Consider the following 13479-nt stretch of genomic DNA (forward strand, 5'->3'; position numbering starts at 1 on the left):
GGTCACTCGAACACTACAGTGCAGAGTTCTAGAGGTAGGCCCGATACTTTCCGGACAGACTTCGTATACATTAATATGATGTACCGCTTATATGTTCAGTGTACTGGTATTGGTATTTTATTTCTAAGACTTTTTTCGGCTTTTGCCATATCAGAGACCTTCTTTGCTTTTAATTTTTTTGCCCTCACTGCACGGTATGCATGTTTTTCCTGCGGGCCCCTTGTAAAGTTTCCCTCAGACGCCTCAGTCATCCATCCTACTAAGCACTATTTACAGGGCGCAGCGATTGTCTTAAGCACACCACCAGTGTGAGCAAACAAGATTTTCGTGTGAGAAATCTAGACTGGGACAAAAAAAAAACTTTTTTGTATAAATTTCGAGCCCGATAACAAACGTAACAACTTTCGGACAAAAAAAAATGTCAGCAAAAAGTCCAAAAAAAATGTTAAAAATGGCCAAATTAGGTTTTTTGCTTCTATTGGAAGAGCTATAATTCAGCCAAAAAAACGCTCTATATGAAAAAGATGCACAATTTCAAGACAAACAAAATGTGAATCAAAATCAATTTTTGTGATGAAGCTACAGATTAAAATTTTATAGTCTATAATTTTACAGTCTATAAATGTGTTACACTGACACATTTTTTGTTGAATAATAGGGCTATACCTTCACTAGCTCTTTCTTGCAACCTTGGCTTGACACCTACATCTGCCATTTTACAGAGAGTTGCCCCAAAAGAGAGAGAGGCCAGTAATATCAATGATAACTATCTTGAAGACTACCTTGGCAGTATTTTGTCATTCTCTTTTACTGCAATGTTTGAGAATTCATTTTGTAATTCTCTGGCAGACCTAGTAAGAACAGTATTAATGTAAATATTTACATTATAAAGGTTCTTTCTTTTTGACTTATGGCAAGCTTCTCATCAATCAACTATCTTATTTTATCTGTAGTGTAAAGAGCCTCAGAAAAAAATCTGTTGATGAAATTTTTTTTCCCTTGTTTTTCTGTATCTCTCTTCTTCACCACATTTAACTACTGACAAGCGTTTGAAAAGATTAGTGAGCTTACGGTTCAAGTTTAACTGCAGATTTATTTCTGTGAGGTTGGTTTGTATGAAAGCCTCTACCTTCGCCAGTCGTTCATTTAGTACAAAGATGTCGCACTTCCATTCTTGTCGTTCTTTATTTCTTTTAACTTTGCTTATGTAACGGTGTTTACAAAACATCTGACATTTGTTAATTTTTTTCTTATCGCTTGATCGTTTTTATCACTTTATATATTAGTTTCTAGTGTTTATGCACAAGATCCAATTGCAGTCGAACATAACATATAATTTTGACCTCGAAGCCTGTTACTACATCACAGTAGGGACTAACATTTCTTTCGTACGTGATTTACTGAGCCACGCATTTCGATGATGTAACTTCAGCTACTCAGGTCCATGCCACGACCTATCATTATGCAACAGATCGTCAGGTGAGCATCCACGTGGTTTGAGGTCAGCGGGATTGGACGAGCTTGGAACGTGTCACGAAGGTCGGTCAGGAAGCGAGTCCTGGATCTTAGCTACTCGATTAGCAACGAACAGTTTCCAAGAGGATACATGACCCTTTAACCAAGCCAAGGCTATACTGGAATCAGATCAACATTAAAAAAGAATACCTACAATCGCGCCAACATCCCATGGAGAGACCATCAACTAAGCAAGCAGCAAGGCTGCCTGCAATTCAAGCCTGTGCATGGAACATATCGCAAAGGAGCGACCCAACTTATCACCATTTTCACGTCAACTCCACCAGTCACAGTCACTTTTTAAGATAAATCACTGCTCTGTCAGCCTTCGAGGACGCGACTGCAAACATGTAAGACTCATTCAAAACATTTTTAATGTGATATTTATTTTATCATGAAAGACTTAACTGAGATGAACAAGAAAGTGATTTAAAATATTTTAAACATAGCAATGCAGCAGTATTACTTAAAAAATCGTCTCATAAAACTAGAAATAACTATCAATCTTGCATTAAAATCTTTTTTTTTTTACTACAGCAGGCGAAACAAAACCCATTAGGTCAAATAATTGAGCTGACATTGATTAAATTAGTCGTTTGGTTGAAATAGGTGGGATTAAAATATCAACAGAAAAATTCAACCCATCAGAGGACGGATTTCAATGCACACCCAACACCTTTATTTCACTATGATCCCTACACACTGGAAATGGGTCCACCTTGACCCTGTTTCACATCTTTCATCCTCGGGAGACAGAAGCCGTTTAGATGGCAAACTTTTGATTCCCCAAAATTTATGCAGTGCTAATTCTACTCTACTGTACTCCATAGAGTAATGAAAAATATTCTCATCATTACTCTTATCTTCAGAGCACAGATTGAAAACCACCCATACACTAACAGCGTTTTTTTTTGTTAATTTAAATTAATAAAGAATCAACTAAATCAGCACCTATAAGCATTTGGATTTGATCATTTTTTTCAGTATCAACAGCAAGTTTTAAAATTCTCAAATGTGCAAATTTGTTCAATTTAACTTTAGGATGTGCAGAATAAGCAGTGCTCTTCAATAGTACAAGCACCCGAGCCTGGCAAACAACCGTATTTGAATCAAGCAATATTTTTACAGTTGATGCACCTGAAGCTTGAAAAACTAACATGACACCCAACTTCACCATTGAGGCCTTGATAAACCGACATTCAAGGGCAGAAGTGACCTTTCCTGAAATAAATGACCAAGTTAAACTTTGATCAAGCAATTCTTGAACACTGATCTTTCGATTTTGATAAGATACCCAAACTTGAGCAATAACCAACAAAACAAATGCCGAAAAAACAGGAGTGGGCACAGATAGATGTGTCTGCACGAACTCCTAATCTGACGAATCAGCCCAAACTTTGGTCAGTTGTATGAAATGCCCTGAATCCTCACTACTGGTCGAATTTTCATGAAGTTAATCATGATGCCTTTAACGGCATAGTCTACATGCTTGAGAACTAGAACAGTTTTTTACCTAATACCCTCTGCCTATACAGATAATGTACAAATTTAGTACACGCACTGTTTCATAACGATCAGCCACATATAACTCCTTGAAAAAGGTACAACGGTAAATAGTATAATTATAAGTTCAGCTGAGTCATGTGCCTAAGAGTGTCAGCAAGACTAAGAGATTCAAGAACCCCGATTTGTTCGGGTAAAAACCCATCAAATTTGTCCAACTTACGTATTTTATAAAAAGCAGTAATTCTTAACTCCTAGTAACGCTGTGTCTGCCTATCCAATTTTTCGTTCAACAAATAATAAAGAAGTGCACCATCATGTATAAAGGGATATCCCAGATTTTTTAACTCAGACTTATTATTGTTGTTAAGTAATGCAAAGTGCTCACTGCTTTTTCATTATTTGTTTTAGTTTCTAAAATTTCAACAAAATGAGCACTAAACGCTATTCGTTTATTTTTGTAACGAATAGTAAGCGTATTCCAGGAAGTATCAAAACTACCATGTAATATTTGTAGATAGTGAATTATATCACTACCTTACTCTTTTACGCGAGTTTTAAAATGATGGAGCTTTTCTATGAAGCTGAGAGAACAATTAGAATTAGCAAGAGCACAAAATAAGTCGCGAAAGGGCATCCATTCCGTGACTGAGAATTGTGGAATACTCAATCGCAGCAGATTCAAATTCACATCCACACCAGGTTCCATATTCTATCCTTGTTGTACTGATTGTTGTTGATGCAAATCATAAATCAAAATGGCAAGTTAATCAATGTAAAGAGACTCTACTGTTGTTGGTTTTCCTTTAAGTACGAGCATTCATGTTCATATAATCCATCCAACATTTCTCCAAATTTGCACAAGATGTGTAATTATCGTTGGCGGTGATTCCGACTCGAAAGCAATACCTTGCTATCTTCCATGACTTGCGATAGACCTCTTCCACTAGCAAAACGATAGCGTTCAAAGACTTGCCCCTGCTTTCTTAAGGAATCGTAGTTATCAGTGTGTAACGTTGAACTGCATTCTTTATCGCTAGTATATGTGTAGATGTGTGTGCGTAGCTTAAACAACCAAGTTTCACAACAATGAAACTGCTTCGTTGGCTGTACACTACTCCGTCCTTGTGTATATTGTCGTATACTTCTGAGTACATTCGATCGTATGTAACCTGTATAATTGACTTACTCTTGAATGTGTGGCTCGTTTACATTCACAACGCTCAAGATGGCTGTTGTCTTGATCGTCACGATGCTAATGGCTAATTGATGAGATATACTTAAATTTTGTTCTGATGATTGTGGCATTTATTGTACGGAATTCGTCTCCTTCATTAGAACACTTGGAGCTTCTTGCAACTTGTAGATGCAGTTAACATCAGCTTGATTACCACTAGCCTAGCAGGATCGCTGAGTTGTTGAATATCATACTTTTTACATGGGTAGATTCGGTATCGAAACCTCAACGCCATGGTAGTTTTATAGGGAAAAGTGTAGTAAAGATAATGACATCAGTTCCTCTAATTAATATATATAAAATTTAATCACCTCAAATCTATAACTTAAAGTGTACATAGCTTGAGCTCATGAATCTTTTGTATCACTCTGATCTAGTGAACCAAAATCACTAATATGATGCAAACACACCCATCATTTTTAACTGCTATATAGTATAAGGCAACGCAGCCTTGATGATTTCCACTCCCAGCTTAAACTCTCTCTGCCTTACTAAAAGCTACAACCATAAGGGCTGGGGAAGCAGTTTCCCCACTTAGACCACGTAACCTGCATTAACGCAGCGTATCAATGTCAATCAATAACAATAGCACTCACATAAAAGTAAAACATACAAAACGATTATACTCATAGATACAAGTTGAATGTATGCATATAAATCGTCTTTACCAGCAGTTAACAACACTAGATTGTTAAAAGAATTCATGTTTTAAAACTGAAAAACTTTTTTAGATACCTCTTAAACTTCATTATTTTTGAAATTTTCGATACTAAGCACCAATGAGAAAAAAGTTTTTACCGATTAGAGGTTATAGCGCTAGCTTCTTACTCGAGAAACCAGGAAAGGTTGTAGCTTAAATCTTCTTGAGGTTTGATAATATAAAAACAAGTAGAGTTAAGTTCACAAGGTACTGCACAAGCTTGATGCAACTACTTGGTATTATATTTCAGAGTATAGAGCATGTTATTTCTTAGCTTTCAAGGTTATAAAAACTTACAGCGAGTAACAAATATGATTTTAGATTCACCGTTCAAGGCATGCTACGTTCGAGGTATTGTCATAAATAATACTTCAAGTACTTAACTTCTCCACATATCTAAGCATAAGTGTCCCATCAGGTGTTAAGATTCAGAGCCTTTGTACCGTACATAAAAACTAGCAGGCAAGAAGATCAAATTGATTTGATTGATTGTTGGAAATTTGAATAACTAATGTGATTAAAATACTTATAAATATATAAGATGTAGATATGAGATGCGATAACGGTTTATGCACGAATTTATGTATTTATATGCAGTGTACAGAGCACATGCATACTTTCGTGCACAAACCGTTCTCACATCTTATTGACTACAGTCCAAGTATCGATTGCGCCATCTGAATATATGTATACATATCTCTGGGAAACAACCTTCCATTTTTAGTTCAAATTTGAGTTGTAAATTTAAAAATTTTCACATTTTTTTTATTTTATAATCTTTTATCGAAAAGTAATAAATAATCTCTTTAAAAATATAAACGCATCAAATTTCAAGATAAAACATTAGAACATAATAATTTTAATCATTTTAGCAATACTTTTGACAATCTAATTATACCGTCAACTACCTTTTTTTAAAAAGTATTTGTTTAGAATCAAATTTACTGTTGTTTAGACAGAAACTAATGAAATAGAAGAAACACAAATAAAAGTTATTAAAAAGTGGAGGTGAGGTGTCAACAAATATAAAAATAACAAATATCTAATAAAAACTCTAATTTTTTCGTGAAGGAGGGTGGCGAATGAGCCCTTCTCGTCCTTACTACAACGTAATCTCACAAAAAATTATAAGTTAATTTAGGCAGTGTGGAGGGGCTGCGGGGGGAACTATCCCACAGTAACCTTATGATAAAGTATCTTAACAATACATTTTAAGATTTTGTGAGAACATTTGGAAGAGGGCTGAGGGATAGGCAAATTACCCTGTATCGACTCATCTTTAGCATGTTGTCATTAGAACAAGATTATTACATTATTTCCTAAAAATATTTTAAGTTACTCTGAAAGGTATTAGGGGGGGGGCACTAAATTCACGTGGGGTGGCTGTGGAGGGGTGTTAGGGAAGTGTGGGGGGTTCACACAAATTTTGTTGGGTTAAATTCACAGAGAAATAAAAATAATGAATGAATAACGCTTAAAATTTGGAAATAGAACAAGACTGTATTTCAATAATAATCTACAAAAGCCAATATTTTGACATCCTACAGATGTCCTCTTCGGGGCTGCAAGGTATACAAATATATACATATCAAAAGAAAATGTAGGTAAAAACAAATGTATCAACAAATTAAAAAATATACAATAACAAAAAACGTACGAGGATAACAGGCGATTACGTCACATAAAGAGCGCAAACAAAAATTAGTCACACAAGGATAATGGATAATGACACACAGATATAAATCAACTACATGAATTGCACATACGTTGATTAAAAAAAAAAAAATTTTCATTAAAATATAAATACATTATATAGTGATTTCGGGATTGGTGGACATTTCGCCCACCAATCAGAAGTGAGCCTGTTGCTATGACAATATTCAAACATTGTTTACATTCAAGATAATCCTTAAAATTCTTGAGTAAATTCTTGAAAAAATTCGCAAAAAAATTTTTGAAATAATTCTTGGGAATACTCTCAAGATAATTCTTAGGAATACTCTCGAGATAATTCTTATGATAATCCTCAAGAGTTTTTTAAAGGAAATTCTTCAGAAAATTCTCAAGCAAAATTTTTGTGTCATTAATTAAAATAATTTTTAATGTTTAAAAGTTTTTAAAATGAAATTTAGAGATTTTCATCATTTAAAAGTTTAAAAATGTACCCTTGGCATGTATGGGGGGTTATAACAATTTCTTGCAGGTATATTAAATGGAGTAGTATTTATGACTTGACTAGTATTAACACCTACTGTTGTACCTAATCAGAGCAAAACCAACGTTTTCAACAGAAGTTACCAATGAAAGTTACAAAATTAAAGCATGCACAATTTTTGGCCTAAAGGGTCTATATTGTATTTGTCTATATCATATTAGACTAAGATATTAAGAAATTATTTTTTTTAAATCCATACTCAGGGTTCTTACACAGAGAATAATACTAAAACAGGTTGAAACTAAAAATTAAATAATGAAAAAAAAACAACCAAATTAGACTTCATTTTTCAGAAATCCGTAAACTGCTGTTCATACGATAAAATGTTTTAAACAAATTACCACAACATAGTATACTATTGCACTAAATGCTTATTTTTATAACCATCTTATCAACAAAAGTGAAAAAAAAAGAAAATTTTTTTGATATACTAATGCATGTATTATTGAAACGGGATTTAAAAAATTTACATACGCGTAGTACATAAGGCAAAAGTTTAATCAAATGCTAAAAAAACTGCTATTATTACATAAGAATAAAACGGGTCACTTTGTTATCCTGACTTAATCAAGATGTCAACGCCATCAGAGTGGAATAAAATGTGTTTTATTCTATAAATAGAGTACATACAGAACTAATTAAACAATCTCCATAATTATTGCTGTAGCTTACATAATATATTCAACACAGAATAAAGGAAAAAAGTCTGAAGTTAAAATATTCCTGTTACGGTGGTAAAAAGCACTCTTTGAGTTTATGAAAATTTGAAAATAATTTTTTAGATTTAAATTTTTTCGATAATCGTTAAAAATCATCATAAATTTAGAGAAGGGATGAAAAATATGTTACAATAAGTACAATTAACGATGTTATTGTGTTGTAAGGGATTAAAACTATCCTTAAATAGGCTTAAATTAATAAAACCTCATAAAAACTAAAAGAAAAATTAACCCAGTAAACTAAACATAAATTTTATGAAATTATTCACAGAATTTGTAGGTCAAAATGACGCAAAAGCGTGAAAATAATTCTTAAAATTGAGAAAATTATATTCGCTGATTTTATTTATGATTATAAAAAATGTTAAGAAATTTGGAGATAAAATTTCTAGTATAATATTCGAGATAGTGTCAAAGGACCATAAAATGGCAAATGACCTAAGACTGCATTGTAAGCTACCAGTAACCGATCATACGCCCTTTTTCGCAGACGGTCAAATAAGCTATGAGCCTAATTTCACAGAAATCCAAGTACTCTAACCTATTATCCCAGTGCGATCAAAGATACACTTTATGACTAATAATTAATTTATGAATAATTGACATCCCAAGCAGCTAATACCCAACAACTCAATGCACTCTACTGTCTGCACTTATATCAAATAATTAAATTCATTCACACTCTTGATCAATAGATAGATGAATAAAATTTAAAGTGCATAATCCCCAAAATACCTAATACGCTCTACTGTATATACCGTTTATTAGGTAATTTTTCAAGTTATTAGTTGACAGTAAGCCTCTATTAAACCACTTGTTGAATAAATAATTACATAAATAGAATTTGAAGCCCTAAATCCTTACATAACCAATACGCTCTACTATCTGTTCTGTATAGAAGGTAACTATAAAATAAATTACTTGATAGTGAGCCTACATTAGGCTATAAATATTGATTTCATTACAATTTTGTAACATTACAAAATGAAAAATTTGAGCTGATGTCAAAAATTTTTATTTTCTTTTTTAAATGACTCTACGACTTTTCTAAAAAAAGTTATGACGAAAAAGATACAAATAGTTTCGATGTACTGTTTTTATTTTTCTTTTTTTAATTCTTATCGGTCATATCACGTTTTCTATTGTCTCTGTATGGCCCTTTGAATTAAGGTTATGATAAAATAGTTTGAAAATAGATAAAGAGGAAAAACAAGTCTATTTTGAAAATGTGCCTAGAAAATATTCCTCTATTTAGTTTTTGGTTCCAAAAATTTTTTTTTTTTTGTAGATCGCATCACATATCAATAATCTGATACTTTTTACGTGGTACTACTTATTTGGTATTTGATTTTATTCAAAAATATTATTTCTCTATAATTATACTATTTATTAACGGTATCAGCATTTTTCGTTCACTTTTTCTTTTTTGTTATTTCTATATACATAAGATATTACTATGACGATAGTGAGTGTGTTTACATACGTAGCTTATCGGTCAATAAATTTTTTTCAATAACTTTGTCATCGTCGTTATTGAATAAAAATGACGACAAGTAAAGTGAATTACACTGAAGCTGAAAAATCAATATTTGTTGGTGTGGTAAAAAACAACAAAATTGTTATGAATTCAAGTAAAAATCCGGCAACGATGAAAGAAAAAGAGCAAGCTTGGATCAACATAACCGTTGCATATAATACTATCGTAAATAATGAGATGCGTAAGGTAATATTTTTCTTTAACTCAAATTTAACTTAGCTCAGGTAGCGTCCTAATTAGCAAATTCATACTCTCATTTTATTAGCAGCTGGCCAATGTGATCACAAAGGTTCAAGAAATACCAATAAAGTTAGAGTTTTCTATCCCCATCACCCTGTACTCTCCTGTGATGCAGGTGCAAGAGAGAAAGGTTGTGGGAGCTCCCTCTGATTAACCTGCATAACATGGAGCTTTAATTGTGGCAGTGGTATCTGTTGTTGAACCTTTATCGTAGCATAAGAGTTCAGGGTTATGTATAGGAATAGCACACACTTTATTCTTATACCTCGATGCATAGGTCAGTCGAACACTGTTTGATAGCCACTCTTGGGTCGTGTGATCTTTTTGGGGACATCTTTGCTAACTTTTTGCGAATATTTTCTAAAGTTTCATCCAAATTTGATACAAAATCTGTAGTTTACATTATAAGTTATGTTTCCTTTTTATAATAAATACGATTTTGTGTTACAACACAGAGAGAAGTAAAACAACTTCAGAAGTTTTTTTCGAACAATAAATCGTGGATTTAAAGAATTATGAGTGATACCGATAGCAAGTCTGATTTCACGAGCACAAGTTCTTCAAACTCAAGTAAATCCATCATTTAGTTCTAAATAAGTATTTAACTTGTATTCTTATTGATTTTCTTCTCAAGAAATATTTACATTTATTTTATTTAACAATTTTATGTTTTTTTATTCGTATATACATTAATTAAATTTTTAGAAATGCAGAAGTTATTGCATTTTGGCGGTGGACCAGTAACATCGGACTTAATCAACTACGGCATCAAATCGTTAACGAGAAAACCTCCTTCTGACGTATCACAATTTATACTGTTGGAAGCAAAAAAAGGTAATATTGTAGGAGTGTGCACGACTTAACAAATTTGAGCTCTACTTGAGCAAAATTATTTTGTGTTTTGTCAAAGAGAAAGAATTGTAAATTTAGGGAACTGTAGAAGTTCTGCATAACTTCAATTCAAACGGAGTTATGTTTGTCCAAGTTGATTTTTGGTTTAATTTTACTTTTCAATTTATACAAAAGTCTAGTAATTAATTGATTTAGTGCTTGATAATATAAATATTTTGGTGTTCACCTAGAAAGCAAAAAATTTACGCTCTAGTACACACTTTAAACTCTCCAAATCACTTGGCTCCGTAGAGACAATACTTTTGGTCTCTCGGACGCAGGGTTTTACATCCTTGGTATTAACAATAATATTCGTGACTCAAGCACAAACGTAAAACAATTGGCAAGCCAGTCATACTTTCCACCTATGGTACGAAATCTACTATTTATTTCCTAATTTTACAGGTTGTATCATTTAAAAAAATTACTGTGATGTAAATTTTTTCACGGCTTAACAAATTTTTCGGACAAACAAATATAAAAATATGGAGCTTAATTTTCACTATTGAGTTTATAAAGAAAAATGCAAGAATACAAGAAATTTTTTACGGTCTTTATAAAGTTGCTCTTATGATATAAAAATCTTTGTATTTTTATTGTAAGTATATTTTATGATTTTTTTTTCAGCAAAGAGTAATTTAGATGATTATTTTAATGATGGAAAAAGTACAGATAGCGAAAACAGTGAAAGTAATACAGATAGTGAGAGCAGTAAAAGTAATACAGATAGCGAGGAAAATGTGGTTGATGAAAACGATGAATATATTAAAAATAGAGAGGCAAAAGTTAGTAGCGACGGTGATAATGAAATTAGTAATAGGAACGATAGGAGGGATAACAGTGGCTATGAAAGTACTGAAAATGGAAAGGAAGAGAAAGATGCCAGTTCCAATGCCATGGCCAGTGCTAGTGTCAGTGCCATTATTGATAAATCTATAGAAGAAGAGAAAAAGACAACTATAAGCTTCTGCAGTCAAAATGGTATTTTAAAAACGTAGAAAGATTTTTTTACTCTCATTTTATCTCTAAGTAGAGTTTCATTTTCGAGAATATTTAAACTAGTATATTTATATTTCTACATGCAAATTACCTAATTCATGAATTATTTTCTTTATTTTAGACGTGAAGCAGAAAAAAATAAAGCGAAAAAACAGTGGTATGAATATCAAAGTCAGTTTGAAAAGAAAGAAAACTGCAATCCTTACGTATGAATTGAAAACTGCAAGATATAAGGCGCAGTATTTTGAAATGAAGACAATTTTACTTTACAAGCAGCACATACAAATTTTTGATGAACATTATAAAAAATAGATAGTATGTAACAATATGTTATTTTCTTTTTTTTTTTTTTTTTTTTTTTTTTTTTTTAATTAAATACACATTTTTCAAAGTTCTGATGAGATAAAATTTGTTTGATAATATTTGTTATTTCTAAAGATATATTTCCAAAAGCAATAATCTTCAACAAATAAAAGATTTAAAACAACTTGACTTTTTTTTATAAAAATTCAGTACCATTATTTATTTATCTATTAACCTACCTATTAACCACACTATTAATATACAGCTTTATAATTTTTTTTTTTCCTGTGCATTTAAAACAAACACATCTTGTTCGATAAAAACCGCTGTTCACTTGTCTCGTGTTGTTTTGATCAGACTAAACTTTTTCTTAACCCTAATAATATTACGTTCAAGTTTATTAATGAGCAAACGAAGTGATTAAGAAAGTGAATATGGATCGTGTAATCTGCAGTAAAGATGATCGTCCGATTTCTTCCGCATCTATAAATTGTAGGCTTATCAGGGTAAGATTTAAAACGTTGTTATATTATTATCCCCACAAAAAATCGGTTCGAGTGATATTCTGTAAAGCGTGTGAGATTTATCAGAAACGGTTTACGATTTTTTCATATTACGTATAAATAAGTATTTTATTTGCATATGCTACCGCAGGTATTGAATCAATTTTTTTTGAGCTATATATTGTCTGGCATGCATAGGATAAAATGTTAATTTTTTTTATTAAAGAACGAAATGATTTTAGCTTACTATGAATTAAGTTTACAATAAAATAAGTCATCGTTGGTCCATTACAAACTATTTTATGCAGAGTTTCGCTTGCTGCTTAATTAAAAGGGACGCTTGTGCGCCAATAATTATAATAGGTGTTAAAATTTTAGGGCTGCTACTAACTGCCGTTATCAAATTTAAAATACATCAAAGCGCCTTTGAGGCCCTTTCGAGATGTCGCGCTTGCTTGTCTCTCTCTTAATCGAGGCACTTTTACATTTTAAAAAGTGGACTGATGGGAACAAGTAAAAACGGATTTTTTTCGGTTTAAATCGTCTAAATCGTCATTTGAAAACATAAATAAAATCAAAATAGTTTTTTTTGGTTACAAGAAGTCGAGATTTACCGAAGCGTTGAGGAAATTTTAAAATAAGTTTTCCCTGACCTACTTTATTACTGATACGTAGTTTATCTAAATAGGAGATTACTTACTAACTATTATTCTTTATTGCAGCAGCAGCAACGTGCAACAACTCAAGTACATGCAACCGGGACAACATCTTTTTTGCCACTTACTAATCCGACACAATTGCAACAATTCCTTCAAGCCCCTCGTCTTCTTTTCGTACGACATTTATCATGACCGTTCTTGAAATACTGTTCACCTATAAATAATAATCATGAAATTACCTCTTTGTTTTTCATAGCAACATCCAACTCAAGTACAATGATTACAGATACCTATTTTGCCGATTGCTTCTAAGCCGATGAGTTTTCCACCATTGACTCAAGTTTTTTACCTTCAGCGATTTAATTGTCACGTACCTTAGGGGTCGTCCACAAAGGACCGTCCGGTCATTTTGGCTAAAAATGACCCCCCCCTCCCTCTGTCCGGTTGTGTCCGGTTTT

General features: G+C 32.4%; 1 protein-coding gene across 3 annotated transcripts in view; it reads right to left on the minus strand.

Moving 5' to 3' along the window:
- Nucleotides 1-13479, minus strand: part of Dhc64C (dynein heavy chain, cytoplasmic) — an 897235-nt gene that overhangs the window by 771540 nt on the left and 112216 nt on the right. The window lies entirely within an intron of this gene.

This window comes from Copidosoma floridanum, unplaced genomic scaffold (assembly GCF_036245765.1).
Source record: "Copidosoma floridanum isolate Cflo_tuat_1 unplaced genomic scaffold, Cflo_Japanese_pri ptg000011l, whole genome shotgun sequence".
Classification (NCBI taxonomy): domain Eukaryota; kingdom Metazoa; phylum Arthropoda; class Insecta; order Hymenoptera; family Encyrtidae; genus Copidosoma; species Copidosoma floridanum.